Here is a 16025-nt window from a genome sequence, read left to right as displayed (position 1 = left end):
ACTTTTAATTCCAAAATTTCAGTTTGAAATTTTTTGGTTTGAAAAATCCTGATTTCGTTTTTTTGAAAATTTGTTTCAACTTTCTAGTTCTAAAAGTTCGTTTGAACTTCATTCGGTGTGAAAGTTTTACTCGAAAATTTTGATTTCATATTTCAAATCATTAATTTGAAATTTGTAGTTCGAAATTTTCAATGTGAAGTTGTTTGGTTTGAAAAATTTGAATTCCTAAACTTTTATTTGAATTTTTTGTTCGAAAATTTTAGTTTGAAAATTTTTAGTTTTCCAAAATGTTTCGAATATTTTAGTTTGAAAAATTTTTCATACGAAAATTTTAGTTTAAATTATTTGGTTTGTAAATTTGAATGCATAAACATTGATTTCAAGTTTTTTTCGAAATTTTAGTTTGTTGTTTTTAATTCCAAAAGTTTCAGTTTGAATATGTTTGATTCGAAACTTTTGAGTTCGAATGATTTTAGTTCGAATTTTCACTTGAACGTTTGTAATAACTGGAAATTAGTGAAGACTCAAAATTTAATCAAATAATTAAAAATCCTTTATTTGTTAATCGAATAGTTAAAAACCGAATAAGTTTGACGGTTATCCGTGAAACGTGAAATTATTTTAGCTGAAAATTTTGGCACGTACTAAAATATTTTGAGATTATGATTTAAACTAAACCGTCAAAATTATTTAAGATATAAGTCGCTCGAGCTAACACCAAGACCTGAGAGGTGAATTTAAAGTATCATATATCTTCGGTGGTTCTCTCATCAACGATTTAAGAGGAGTGCATTAAGGTACGCATATCCTTATATATGTAAATAAAGTAATAGCAAACTCTACTTTGAAGAGCTCACACATCGTCTATATAGAACATAAATCCTAACCACCACAATAATTTAACTTATTATTAAAGTCATATAAGCTCTCATCGAGAATCAAGCTCATGACCTTCGGAGACTAAATCTAGACAGTGCATGCTTATAACATAATGAAGAGAATACATGAGGAAAGAAACCTTCCCAAATTATATCTTTAGGAATTTTAGGTGATCAAATAATAAAATTAGTTCTGGAGACCATGACTTTGGTTCTGCCAAATTAACCCATAGAAAGTTGGTATCAATTACGAATTTTTAAAGTGTTCGTTCATGTACCCTTGCCCTATTAAAGCCTATACTCGTCCATATAATGTAATAAAGAACTAATGAAGCTTACAAATGTTACACAATATTGACAACATTTTATTCACGAACCTAAATGACATTTAACAAGTGCTGTTGCAAAAACCCGAATTCAATGAGGGCGTACAAACGTATTAGGCGGGCCAAAGTACCAATTACTCATTCGCACTAGCGTGCATGGCTCCTGAGTAAGCATAAGCAAAATTTCAAAAGGTAACGCAATAATCGGACCGGACTACCTCTGTCTTATTCGCACTAACGCTATGGTCCATGGGCCCCTAAATTGGATAACCAAGAGTAGAGAGCGCCAAAAACGCTATCAGCTACCGCCATTACTAATCCGGCACAACAACTCGAGTAGAATATTCGATCGTTTCAGGTACGATGAAAATTTCTTTGGATTTAAGTACTACACTTTGTTTAGATGACCATGATTGCATTGTTTGAAAACATTGTGGATTTGGAGTTTTGCTTCTGCTCACGTTGCACTTCATATTACTGGTGAATCGTGAAGACGAGTTAAAACCAAAACATTAAGTCTTCAAAATCATAGTGAAAACTACTTCTACATTATTTCACTGCTATAAAAATCAAAAATTTAAAAAACTGAATTATGAATTTTTGAATTTTTACTTTAGGATTTTATCCACATTTTATAAACGACTATTTGTTCCTTACGATAAAACTTGAATATTGTTTTTACTGCAACTAATATGATGTCGTCTCTAGGAATCCATGGCGAGCAGTGAGTACCACAAAGTGGCGTCCTCCTCACTTCGAACAAACGATGGTGGAGGTTGGCACGTAGCCAGGATTTCGTGAAGGGGAAGTTCATGAAATGAAATACTGTGGTTATCACACCAGGGGCTCGATCATTCAAAACTATTTTACTGCAACATATATTGATTCGTTTATCCAGGATTTCGTAACGGGGAGAGGGCGTGACATGAAATTCTGAATGCTCAGGAGCTCGATCAATCTAAACTACTTTACTATCAACATATATTGGTTTGTTAGGACAATAAAATGAGGATATGTAGGTAAGTATTTTAATAACAAATATGAAGATATCTCGAGTAAAATGATAAAAAAGCATTAAAGAAAATTTTACAATAATTTTACGTTCTTCCTCTGTTCATTCATATATAAAAAAAATTTCCTTTCATTATGACCTCAACTATTATAAAAAGTACATACTCAATAATGTATTAGAACAATTAAATGAAAATAATAAATATAATTGATTTATAACAGGGTGTAATGGGTAAAGTGTGTTAGTATACCACAATAATGGAACGGGCAGTATAGTGAAATTATAGTAATAATGTATTGTTTCTTACATGGAGACTATTATTTAAGTGATTTAGACATTTTATTTAGATGCGACATAAAGTAGAATAAAAGAGATTGCATAAAAAGAATAAGAAGAATGCATAATATAATTAATTAATATTTAGAATAAAAGCAACAGTTACATATAAGTTGAATGTTCAAATACATTATGGTACTGAAAGAAAAAGCATACAATAATTATAAAAGCATGTAAATTGTTAATATATAATTTTGACTTGTTATACTATACAATATATTAGATATACTTTTTTTAGTTTATATATAATATTTTGACGACAGCTACTCAGAGACTTTATGTTGAAGCTTTGAACGGAACAAAGTGAATTTGAAATAGTGCAAGCCGAATGAATCATTGTTGAATGATTTTGGTTTATAAAATTTGTTTTTTATCCTTGTAAACGTTCTTGTTTGTTATAACTAGCTGGCACTATATTTTTGAATTTTAAATAGTCCAAGTAGTAGCTTTTTAATAAATATTATTGTTATGTATACAAATATAAAACGTTGGTTATTTTTTGTTTAATTTTAACTGTTCACCAGAACGTTACCAAATATTTTGTATTTAACTTTTTCTTAATAAACAATAGATTAAATTACAAAAACATATTAAGGTTAGCTAGGTGTTATGTTATAATTTGTTGTGGAAAAGTTTATTTTTCAATTTACACAATTTTGGCTTTATATTACTTTTATTTTTAAATGCTTTCCCTATTCTCTCACCTTCCACGTACCGAATATTTGCACTAAAATATTATTTAATTGTTTACTTTGTTTTATATTATTAAAAATTCCTTATGCGCTATTAAGTAATAATTTACTTATTACATAATAACTGTTTACAATATCTACGTTCCTTTCTCTGTTGAATAAAATGTTAACAAAACTTTCTTTCCACATAACTTTTTGTTTTTATTATTCCACCAACTACTGTCTGCTCCAAGTGACAAGTTAAAGGAGCAGTAGAAAACTGTTACTGAAATAACATGTTTGATACTGCAAGGATGCGATTACGAAAAATTATGATAAAAAATATCCACGCTGTTACTCAACGGCTCTATGCATTTGGAAGCTTGAAATCTCTCTGACTAGTAGCAGAAATTCTGAGAATGCTGTAACTTTTCTAGAAAGTTCAAATTCCCTGACTCTTCCAGGATATATCGCTCACCTTGCAACCTTGTATTCCAAGTAATACAAATTTCCTCATAAGAAAGAGTAATAAAAAGCTTCCTGTATTTTTTTTTAATTTTTAACGCTGATCCTTCTTTTGTCATTTTATTTTGTTTCGTCCTTCCTTATTTTTTTTATTTCTGGTCTCGAAGGGTTGTCCGGATTCCTCAGACCCCCCTTGGCAACGTACCTGTGAAGGAATATATTGCTTCTGTTAAAATTATTTCCAGTGAAATTTAAACGTTGTTCTTGTTCATAAGGTAATGTTTAACGCACACAAAATATAACTATTATCACTTCTTCACATGGATTACTTGGAAATATTCCACTTACTCAACACAAGTTATTTTACTAAATCAGGTACATTAAATGTAAGCTTCGTTACAAAAGTTGATATACACCCTGTTTCAAAAAGAATATACGTATTACGAAGAATTATTTTGTCCAAACTATTGTTCGCTGCGCCTCGGATCGACTATTGGAGAAACGAATACATAGTTTAGTTTACATAAATAGCCGCTAGATGTCAGTTGTCTTCTGTTTTGCTTGGTAACCGTCATGTGTTTCAAATGGCTACTCCGTAGCAGAGACCATTTTTTGTTCTCAAGTTTGCGAAGTGCAATTCCGTGATTACAGAGCAACGACGTTTCAGGTTGAGGTGACAAGTTTATCCTCCGAATTAATGGAACATTCGCAGATGGTATCGACAGTTTGTAGATACAGGATGTGTATGTAAAGAAATGAGTCCTGGCCGGCCCTGAAGAAAATGTTGCACGAGTTCAAACTGCTTTCCAACGTAGTCCTTCAAAATCAACTCGTCATGCCAGTCAGGAGTTACAAGTGCCGACAGCAATTTGGCGTGTTTTGAGACGTCGGTTGGTTATGAAGCCGTAGAAGTTACAGCTGTTAGAAGCTCTGCGTCCTAATGACAAACGCAAACGTGTGGCATTTTAAAACGAGATTCAAGATGCTATTGACAATGATAACACTTTTGCACAACGCATCTTGTTCAGTGATGAAGCGACTTTTGTGTTAGTGGTCAGGTAGACAAACTATTCGGATTTGGGGCCTACAGAACCCACATGCATTTATTGAACATGTGCAAGATTCGCCCAAAGTCATTGTGTTTTGTGCAATATCCCGATCATCTGTTTACAGCCCATTCTTCTTTAATGGAAACATGGTTAACAGTCAGCAGTATCTCGTTATGTTACAAAACTGGTTGTTTCCGACGCTGTACGAAGACAACTTCATTTTTGAACAAGACGGGGAACTCCCTCACTGGGGTCGCCAAGTACATTAATATCTGAATGAAACTCTTCCGAACCGTTGGATTGGTCGTCAAGGAGCTGACGGCTTAGCATGTCTCAGCTGGCCTCCACGGTCACCGGATTTAACCCTGTGACTTCTTCTTGTAGAGTCTTCTTAAAGACAACGTTTATGTACCACCACTCCCACAGAACCTGGAAGAGTTGAAGAACCGGATCCGTACTGCCATAACATCAGTGACATAGGACATGCTTGCCCGAGTATGGAAGGAACTTGAGTATCGATGTGATATTGTTCGTGTCGCTGACGGAGGACATTGAACATCTGTAATTTGAACTTTGAACTGTAATTTGAACTTGAAATGTTCGTAAATATGTGTGTAAAATTTTATATTAGTATGTCAGTTTAATAAATATATGCATTCGAAATACATATATTCGTTTTGAAGCAGGGTGTGCAGTATTTCATAGATGGGTGCATGTGAATGCGTCGTTGACGCGAAGTTTTACTAAACTTGCAGTGACACTAGTGTAGGCCGAATTCTGAGAAAACAGAGGCTACCAAAAATGGTAAAAGAAAAAAAATAAAATTAAAGTTGATATCCATGAATAAAATCCTTCTGTCAACATTTATTCCTTCATAACATTAAAACTGAGCCTTAGGAGTCGTGTAGTTAATGTACAACTGCTTTTGAAAAAAATGCCCTAACAAAGAGAGGAGCTTCTCTCACTTATTATTTAAAAAAATGAAATCTTTAAGATTTACGTCCCGCGGTTATGCCGGTTAGGCTAAAGGAGACGGTGATTATGAGAGATGAGTGATATGTTGGAATGAAGAAAGTGGGAGAAAACGGGAGAACCCCGAGAAAACCCACGAGCACGGTGTTTTTCCACCACAAAGTCCACACGGCGCGAGCTGGGATCGAACCAGGGACTCCAAGCACCGGAGGTGAACGCTCTACCACTGAGCCACAGCAACCCCTCCCCCAATGTAGTCCTGTATAACGGTTGAGCAGCTTCAGGGCAGAAATATAGTAAAGTAGGAGGGCATTTAATTCTACAAACGTAGGTATAAGTTATGATTGCTGCTTTTTAGTAACTGAAACATACTTCTGACGTAGCAGCTGTGAGTTTTGTTTTATTAAAAACATTTCACTTTTAAGGAGTCACGGACCTCCTGGCTAGGTCCCATGAATGCCCCGGGGTCCGCGGCCCCCACTTTGAGAACTACTGGATTAGATTGATTAAAGTACGGCTACTTTCGTTTGAATATTTCAGGATATAAAACAGTGACGACCAAGTTCTTTCCACTATACGGCCGCACCTCTTGTTTTAATTTTGAGGAACTAATTTGGGAACCAATTTGCTTTTGTGATAGAAAACAAAATGGAAGTGTTAATTCATGTAACAGTACAGAAATTAAAACTAATCTTACGGCTTAATATCTTACTATTATACCACTTAAACTAAGGGAGACGGTGATTAAAGCAAATGAATTATTATGGAAGAATTAGTGGAATGGGAAAGTGGAAGGAAGTGGGAATACCCCGAGAAAATCCACGGACACGATGTTGTCCAAAACAACCTCACTTGGCCGGGGATCGAACCAAGGACCCCACGCACTAGAGATAAGCGCTCTACCACTTTTTTTTAAAAAAGTTTACTGATTCAACGAACAGGTATCAGTAATTTAATTTTCTTATTTTACTATATTTTAGATCACTGTACAGTGTACAGTATTTCCAGTAACTTTCTTAAAGATAGGGACACGATCACAGAAATATCGAGGACAGTTAAGATTTCAAATGCTCTCTCGTCGGTAATTGAACCCAGGACCCCGTACACAGAAGGTGCAAATGCAAGCCACTAGACTAGACCGACCACTTCGGGAATAAAGTTTTAAAATTTTGGGTGGGGGATTTTGCCCCTTAAAACGCTTTTCCGCAGAAAATAAAAAAAAACATGTTTCCGTTTAATTTTTGCGTATTGTCCATGCACAAAGTTTCGCTGCAAATTTCATGTTCTTTACACACATCTGTCATACTGTTACTAGCATTTTTCATATTTCGTGATCGAAGGTTTCGAGGGGACAGTGCTCTACCCATTCCTTTTTCCTACTAAAATACGAAACCCGTATTCCCTCACTGTGCACAAATTCATTCATTTCGGTTCACTTCTTTTTGTCTTTCGGGTGTCAAGTTTCAAAATTTTGGGTGGCAGATTTTGCCCCAGAAACTGTTTTTCCGCAGAAAATAAAAAAATATTCGTTTATTCTTTTGCATATTTTCGCTACTCAAATTTTGGTTCCAATTCGTCATGTCCTTTAGGCACATCTGATACTGTTACTATCACTTTTGATATTTCGTGATCAAATGCTTGGAGGGGCCCGAGCTCCACCTTACCGGTTTTACCAGTTAAATACGAAACTTGTATTCCCTTATTTTACGTCTGCATTTCATTCACGGCGGTTCATTTGTTTTTGCCTTTCAGGCGTCTAATTTCAAAATTTTGGGTGAAGGGGTTTTGTCTCCTAAAAGCATTTTTCCGCAGAAAATAAAAAATACCGTCATCGTTTATTTTTTGCGCATTGTCCATACAGAAAGTTTCGTTGTAATTCTTCATGTCTTTTACACACATCTGACATACTCTTACTAGCACTGTTCATATTTCGTGATCAAAAGTTTGGAGGGGTCCGTGCTCCACCCAACCGCTTTTTTTTCAGAAAAATATGAAATCTGTATTCCCTCAGTGTGAACAATTTCATTCACTTCGGATTACTTCTTTTTGCCTTTTGGGCGTCAACTTTCAAAATTTTGTGTGGGAGTTTTGCCTCAAAATATCGTTTCTCCGCAGAAAATAAAAAAAACCGTTTTTGTTTATTTTTTGCGTATTGTTCATACACAAAGTTTGGTTGCAATTCTTCATGTTCCTTACCCACATCTGACATACGGTACTCTTAACAGCACTTTTCATATATCGTGATCAAATGTTTGAAGTGGCAGTGGCAGTATTACAAACCATTGAGCCCCCAGAAGTCCATCATAGAACCGCCTCTGAACCAGAGTATGGGTGAATAAACACTTATTATTCACATTCAGTTTGCACATCTCATCAAACAAACAATATTTACATTCACTTTCCTCTACTACTGCATTCTACTGAACTGTAACGACTTTTTATGTTTAAAAATAATTATACATTGTTCAATAATTGTAAACGTTTAAGTTCAGTAATTCACCATGAATAGAGTCAACTAGAAGTATTTTTGTAACGAAGAAACAACAACATGAACTGTGAAATATCTTTTCACAAACTGTCGAGGATTGAGAGTCGACAAACTTTACTCTTTAAGTACAGATTACCTCGAAACCACGGTAGTCAGAATTAGCCCAGGATAGGGGACTTATATTTAAAAAATGAAAATCTCAGGAAAATGCAGAAGTAATTTAGTCTGAGAGAAAAAAGGAACGAAATTTCTAATTTATAGTTCTGTTAGTCTTGTAGCTCTCATTCCGTACAAAAGCACTGATAGAAATATGTCCAATGAGTTATGACTATCTTGTAGAACATTCTACTTTGATATCACAGGAAATTCATTTTCCGGCTTGCTTGGTTGTGAAAATTTACAGAGTGGTACACTATGTAAAGTATGTGTACTGTCGCTGATTTGTGATGACAATCAGAAACAGAAGTAAAAGGTAAATTACAGTAACAGTTTTCTGTTAACAGTGGCGAATCCAAGGTGGCTATAGCCCCCCCTTGACGCTCAGGTATATACTGGATAAAATGGACTTCAATCCTGCTTTACACTGGATAAAATGGTAAAATATGGTTTAGCCCTCCCTTGATCATGTAATGGATCCACCCCTGTCTGTTAATAATTTTGTATTCAAGGGGAAACGGAAAGCCTACTTTTATCTTAACATTTTTTCTTAAAATTTCTATTCGGGTTCACACCCTTCCCCCACATAATTGGATACAGAAATGGAGAACTTTTTTAAAATTTGATTGTCGATTCCAGTATATTTCAAGCATCACTTCTCGGATCCGGGCCTGTGATATGTCGATATATCACTATCGTCATCTATATTATCATATTTCAACGACCGATATCGCAAATATATGGACATGAATATATCATTCTAAATTTTCGATATGGATATTCGGGGGGGGGAGGCGGCGAGGTATAAGGTGCTCCTAAGACTTGCGATGGATGAAGAAATTAAACTTACTTTTTACAATATTGTTTTCTGATCATAATATCTTTATTTGCACAAACTGCAATGCAAATACAATCACCTGCAAATTTGCAATATTATATGGTGTACTTTCTTATTCGCCAGAACTTTTCCGTTTCCTGAAAAATGAAACAAAAAATCTCGTGCAAAAGTAAGTGCTTCGAACTTGAACTAGAATTTACCATAAGAAAGTTTTTGTTTCTCTCTCTTGGGGATTTCCATACCTTTTGGCCTTTGGGACCGCTCATTGACAAAACGTGCACACTTGATCACTATATGCATTCATGCTTTTAAGCAGAGTCAGAGATTTTGAAAAGGAACGACTTTTTAAAAATAATAATTATTATTATTATAAAAAATGGTGTTTATAACTAGAGTCCCATCTCTTTATCTTGCATGGGAGGGCTGCAAGTCGGCTACGCCACTGGTGCCCCCTATACTGTGTTTGTCTCTTTGTCGTTTCGTGTAGATATTTGTTTTTGTGCTGTTAGGCTTTTATATGAAACCTTTATATTATGTAACTTTTTCTTTTTATAAGTTTCTTTTTTGGGGTTGGGTGGGGAAAAGAGAGAAATGCTTTCTTCTGATATCTGTTTCTTACCATTCATCTTGTCTGAACTGCTTAAGTAAGTCATTTTCTAACTTTTGATGTCATCCAACTCTGTCACAATCATAAAATTATCATTCTTAACAATTTGTTTTATTCTCTTATTTGCAGCTTGCCACACTGATATATTTGTGACAAAATTGAGGTTTAGTCAAACGCCTTTCGAATTTGCAATCAACCCAACCACCGAGCTTTTTGGGTTGTCTGCTATTGCAGGAAAAGGAGAATTGCAGGTGGTAATGCACGTTTGGAGTCCTGTATACAATGTGTTTTCTTAGTGGTACAAAAAGGTTTTAAAAGATTACAAAATTTTCAGCCACTAAAGTTCGAATTGGAAGATGTGGCACTACAAGTGATCGAAATGCAATGTTGAAGGTTACGAAATTTTACTTTCTTCTTAAATGTGACAAATTTTATAAGGTAGAAACTGTAGTAGTGGGTTGCTCATTGACGTCGAATACTTTTTCGCTTTTAGCATGAAGATAGATTGCGATATCAGCTTTAATTGCCTCTGCAGAGGACATCTGGAACGATCAATAATTTGATTTTATTAATAATTTATTGAAGTAGCAATTTATCAATATTTGACCTTAAGTAGCCTTACAGTTCATCAATTGTCCTTTTAACGAAGGGTAGGTAACCTTAACTCTAAGAAAGTACACAGATTTCTTTTGTGGAAACACTTGCGATACAGTTGTCCGTAGAGCACCTTATTATTAACTGGATGTAATGGGTTGTATCCACAGTATGGGTAGGAACTTATTGAATTTTATTTTCCTCGCAATGGGGTGTGAGGCTTACTTTAATGTTTTAAAACGAATGCCTTAAAATTGTAGGGAAGTGAAAGCATCAGAAAAAGGTATTGACTACATGTGTTTTGAAATTTTAAAATCATCATGTCTGAGAGAACATTCAAATGAGATGTGATTAAATGTGTGAGTTCCGTCTGATGGATTGTTAGATTCTGATACTTCAGCTATTAGTAGAGAGAATAGAGTTAAAATGGAATACATTGTTGCGAGTATTAATTGGTTGCAGAAACCGCTTCTCGAAATCTCTTACCGTACTCTCTACTACTGAACGTTAGAACCGGAAGTAATTGACTTCTGCAACTCCTAGTTTCGGAAGTAAAATGAAAATAGCAATGGAATATACTGTATTTTTAGGACGCTTAATTCATTATTGAAAGCTGCTTCTCGCTATCCATTATAGTTTTTCTATGGCGATTAACGTTGAAACTAGAAGTATTTGACGCCAACAGCTTCCAGTATTAGTTACGGAAGAGCGCCGATCCCTGGGGGGGAGCAGGGGGCCCCAGCCTTCCCAAAGCTCATTTAGGCTCCCTTACTGTATTTGTAGGTTTACAATATTTGGCATAATTTGAATGCAATTTGTTTAAAAATTCTCATAAATGCTTTCTGCATCTGAATGGGTCCGCCCAAATTTACAGAGAAATCGGCGCCCTTATAGTTACGCCCTAAGAATTGAGTTAAAATGAGTTCTTGAGATGCTTAATCAATTGCAAGAAACCCCCGATCCCTGGGGGGGAGCAGGGGGCCCCAGCCTCCCCAAAGCTCATTTAGGCTCCCTTACTGTATTTGTAGGTTTACAATATTTGGCATAATTTGAATGCAATTTGTTTAAAAATTCTCATAAATGCTTTCTGCATCTGAATGGGTCCGCCCAAATTTACAGAGAAATCGGCGCCCTTATAGTTACGCCCTAAGAATTGAGTTAAAATGAGTTCTTGAGATGCTTAATCAATTGCAAGAAACCTCCTCCCTCTATCTACAGTATCGCTATTTTTGCTATTTAGCGATCAACGTTAAAAAGCACAAATGGTTAATTTCTACTACTTTCAGTTTGAATATGAGCTCCTAAAACAACTACAATCCCTGACTCTTGACCCTTTATAACCACAAAATTTTGGTGATGATTGATCAAGTCATTTTGGGATATTTTGTTCGTATAGAGGAAATATATAAATGAGTTTTGGTAAACAAAATTACTCAAAACTGCCCATTAGTGTATCTTGAAAATACGACTGAAGAGGATATTAAGGCAATGGTTTTCCTTTTAGCGTAAAATTATCATAAGCTTCGTATCTGCTGAAGGATAATTATAAATTCTGTGAAGAACTAATATGATTAATAAGACATATTTATCCTAAGAATTTTACTAACCCTTGATTTTAAATGTCTGCTTGAAGAAAATATTGTCCAAATATGGCATCTATTAGTTTATATCACTTAGACCTGAATACGGGAAAACTAAAGATAAACTCTAATGTGTAGTTTCCGAGAAAATATCCTGTGCTAAAAGTTATGTCTTGTTTGCCAATAATGTATCAATTCACATTTAGCGGAAACATTTTTTTTTATAATATTAAGTACTGATGAACACACATTCCTTTTACGTATGTACTATCTGAAATATACTAAGGCATTAAAATAGAACATGAATTACGCATTAGAATTAAAAATTACTTATTTTTGTTGTCTTTGCAGGAGATCAAACGGAACAAGACTTCTTTCAACAATCTCTGAATAAAATAGATCTCAGCCAAAATGGTTAACTTATACAAAATCAATACCAAATGGATTCTATTACTTATATTATCACTAACGAGCACATCACATGCTGAATTATCCATCGCACCAATCGTATCTCAACACACCAGCTTACAACTAAGAGCTATCGGCAAATTGTGCATTAAACTTCTTTCAGATGTACGATACGTTACACTTGTGCAGTTAGACGACCATAGTCAATTCATATTTTCAACATTTTTAGAATTTTTAGGGATCAAATTGAAACCAATAATCAATATGTATAATAAAGCCACTTGTGTTTTGAATGTGCCCATTAAGTATAATCCTACTGAAAGCGATTTAGTGATAGTACTAATGACATTTCAAAAGTACGATGAATGTTTTAAGCATTTCCTTGAGCAGTTCAAAGATATCTACAATTACAGAAAAGAGCGCTTTCTAATTATTGTGTCTAGAAATTTTGTAGATGAGATTAATGCATTGGATTTAGTTACAAATTTTAGTAAGATCTCGGCTAAGATGTTTGTGAGGGTTTCAATAATTTCCTTCTTGACATTTCTTGACATGAGCACACAAATTTATAAATCAAACAATAGCGAGCAGATAATAGGTGTTATGTCACACAATCCTTTCTCAGAGTTAACTGTTGCTACTAATGCTACTGTACAAACTTTACCTGAGATGATTAGTGTAGTATCTAAAGCATATTATCCTGAGCACTTATCAAATGCCAATGGAAAAATTATTAAGATTAGTACTGCGTTCATAAACGCACCTCCTATTATTGTTTATTTCAAAACAAAAGAAGGTCAATACGTAAAGCGAGGATATATGCATAAAGTCTTTCGATCTATAAAGGAGTGCATGAACTACACAACAAAGATAGTTAGAATTCGTGATTTCAATGAATATGGAATCAAACTTCCGAATGGTAGTTGGACAGGTGTTATAGGAGATATTGAAAGAAACGAGGTTGATTTTGTGAAACCAAATTTATTTCTAAATTCAGAGAGAATGCAAACTGTGGAGTATTCACAATATATTGGAATTGAAGCTAATTCAATTGTAGTAGCCAAAAGTACCAGTATTCCTCCTTCGAAATCATTGCTGCTGATTTATCACGTCTATGTCTTGATAGCAATATGTTTAATGTTCTTATTGTCAGTTACGGTTGCTAAACTATTGTTCATGATTTCTCTAAAACGGGAAAGGGATATATCTTCTGAGGCTATAAACATGTTTGCAGTGCTTTTTCAAATTTCCATTTCTCAACCTAAAGTTAACTCTATGCGAATCCTGTATTTTGCATGGTCATATTTCAGTCTTATAATTGCATCAGTTTATTCTGGTTCCATTGTGAGTGTTTTAACAATTCCTCGCTACAATTCAGACATTAATTCACTGCATCAGCTAGTGGACTCCAATACAAGACTTGCTGGCTATGCATACTACAGGAATATGCTAAAACAACTGTCACAACCATATTTACAACCATTAATTGATAATTTCTATGAATGTAGTGACAGTGAGGAGATGTTTCAACTGATAAAACAGGGACATAAAATCGGTTTACTTCATCTCAGTACTATCACTGAATATCTCTCAAAAGAAAAGCAGTCTATTTCAAGTTGCAGAGAAGATTTCCATATATTATCTGAAACTTTGGGTGCTACTGTACATGCTGTAGTTTTTGCAAAGGGATCACTTTATATCCATCGTTTTAATATAATACTTGGTAGAATAAAGGAGAGTGGATTATTGTCTAAGTGGCTTTCGGATGAATTTAGAAATGTACCAACAATCAACAATAATGATGTTTGTAAGAAACACAAAATAATACCCTTGGAGGATACACAATCTGTTTTTTACATATTGCTGTTTGGACATATATTGAGTGCAATCGTTTTTCTAGCAGAGATGGTGTTTCAAATGCTGCAGAGAACATATAAAAATCGATTCATTTCTAAATTATAAGCAGATTCTCTCTAGAAAGAAACAATATTGAACTGTTTCTATGAGGGCAAATGTAATAAGTGTGAGGATACAAAAGAATTTTGTTACAATTATAGTTGAGCATAAGAAGATATAGAAGGTTAAATGGGTATGTAGAATTTTCAACTCTATTTTCACACGACATTTTGTGAACAGTAACAAATCCTGCGACCGTATGCGGTCGTAACCATTATAAGAATATGGTTAGTTCTCGGAACGTATATATATATAAATTTGGGAACAATTAATTTAATGAATAAAAGCCTCGTAATCAAAGATTGTGAGAATACGATAATTCAGTTTCCCATCGTAACTGTGTGTTAATCTCTAAATTGAGACACGGAGAGATATATTGAATTGACAAACTTTTCTTATCATTGTTTGGATATCTTACGGAAATATTTCATACATTTTTTATAGTTTATATTACTAAATGTGACATAAAAATTGATCACTATAAGATCAGAATTAAAATACTCTTTGTTACGTTCGGCTGTTGATAAACTTCACTTGTAGTTAGTTAAGAATATATGTTCTTTAGTAAGGGCTGAATAATTCATAAAGGTGAGAAATGTTCTTTTGCCGTAACTGTGGCAAACCACTTATTAAGATATTTCAAACGAAAGTACAGTTATCAAGCCTTACAGATGAATAACATCATTTTGTGCTAAAAGTGTGAGAAAACGCTTTTTGACGAATGTAATTTAACAAAATACAAAATGAACTTCTGTAGTGTACGATATGCATTCAGAAAAAAATGAGAAATCATTTTCTGATATCACAAAAAGAAAGAAATCTAATTTTTGTTAGATTATAGTAACCTTAGTTAGTTATAATCGAAATGTAATGGTTTTATGTTTTAAATCACACTTTCAAATCAATTATATACAAAATCTAATACATTAATAGCTAATATGTAAGGAATAAAAATTAATTATGTTCGTTTCTACAGATGTCACAATACTACATATCTTTACGAACTTTGATAGCAGAAAGTATTATGGGTATTTTGAGAAATTAATCATGTGAAATATGGTGCCGGTTATCAACTTTAAAAAATAATGTTAGCTATAAAGAGCCAATAATAAGCTAACAATTAAATTAAATTGTAATAATATTTATTACTAAAACTGAGTGTATTATGCTTAAATGCCAGTTAGATTAAGTATTGACATAAATATTGACAGCCCAGTCACTCTGTGCCTAATTTGGGGATGCTAATTGAGTGATACTGAGCGCCTTCCACTCACCATCTAGAATGAGTGGGAATGATCTCATATACATGTGCGAGAGGTTAACTTAATTGCCACATACCAATTGGGGATTAATTCTGGTAATAAAACATTTACTTCAATCATTCAATAACAATTATATTTCTCTTAGATAAAAATTGTGAATGTAAGTGTTGTGATGTAACTACGGATAATCGGAAACTTTGCCAGTCGAGTATCGCCGATCGAGTATTGAGCATTTGAGCCCTGAATAGGAGTAACACATACCTTATCTCTTCAGATGACGCTCGCTGTTGACCTAGGTGTTGTCTCTAGTATCGCCAGGTTGATACTTCTTCTTAATGGTTGCTGTAGTTGGGCATTGAGTTTGGTTTACTCCCAAATGCTAAAGACGACTCGACGATCTCCGTAGATAGAATATTGAATTCTAAGT

This window comes from Thermobia domestica, chromosome 7 (genome assembly GCF_964235325.1).
Source record: "Thermobia domestica chromosome 7, izTheDome1.hap1.1, whole genome shotgun sequence".
In the NCBI taxonomy this organism is placed as follows: Eukaryota; Metazoa; Arthropoda; class Insecta; order Zygentoma; family Lepismatidae; genus Thermobia; species Thermobia domestica.
The sequence above is the reverse complement of the archived record's forward strand: the minus strand, read 5'-3'. Positions refer to the sequence as shown.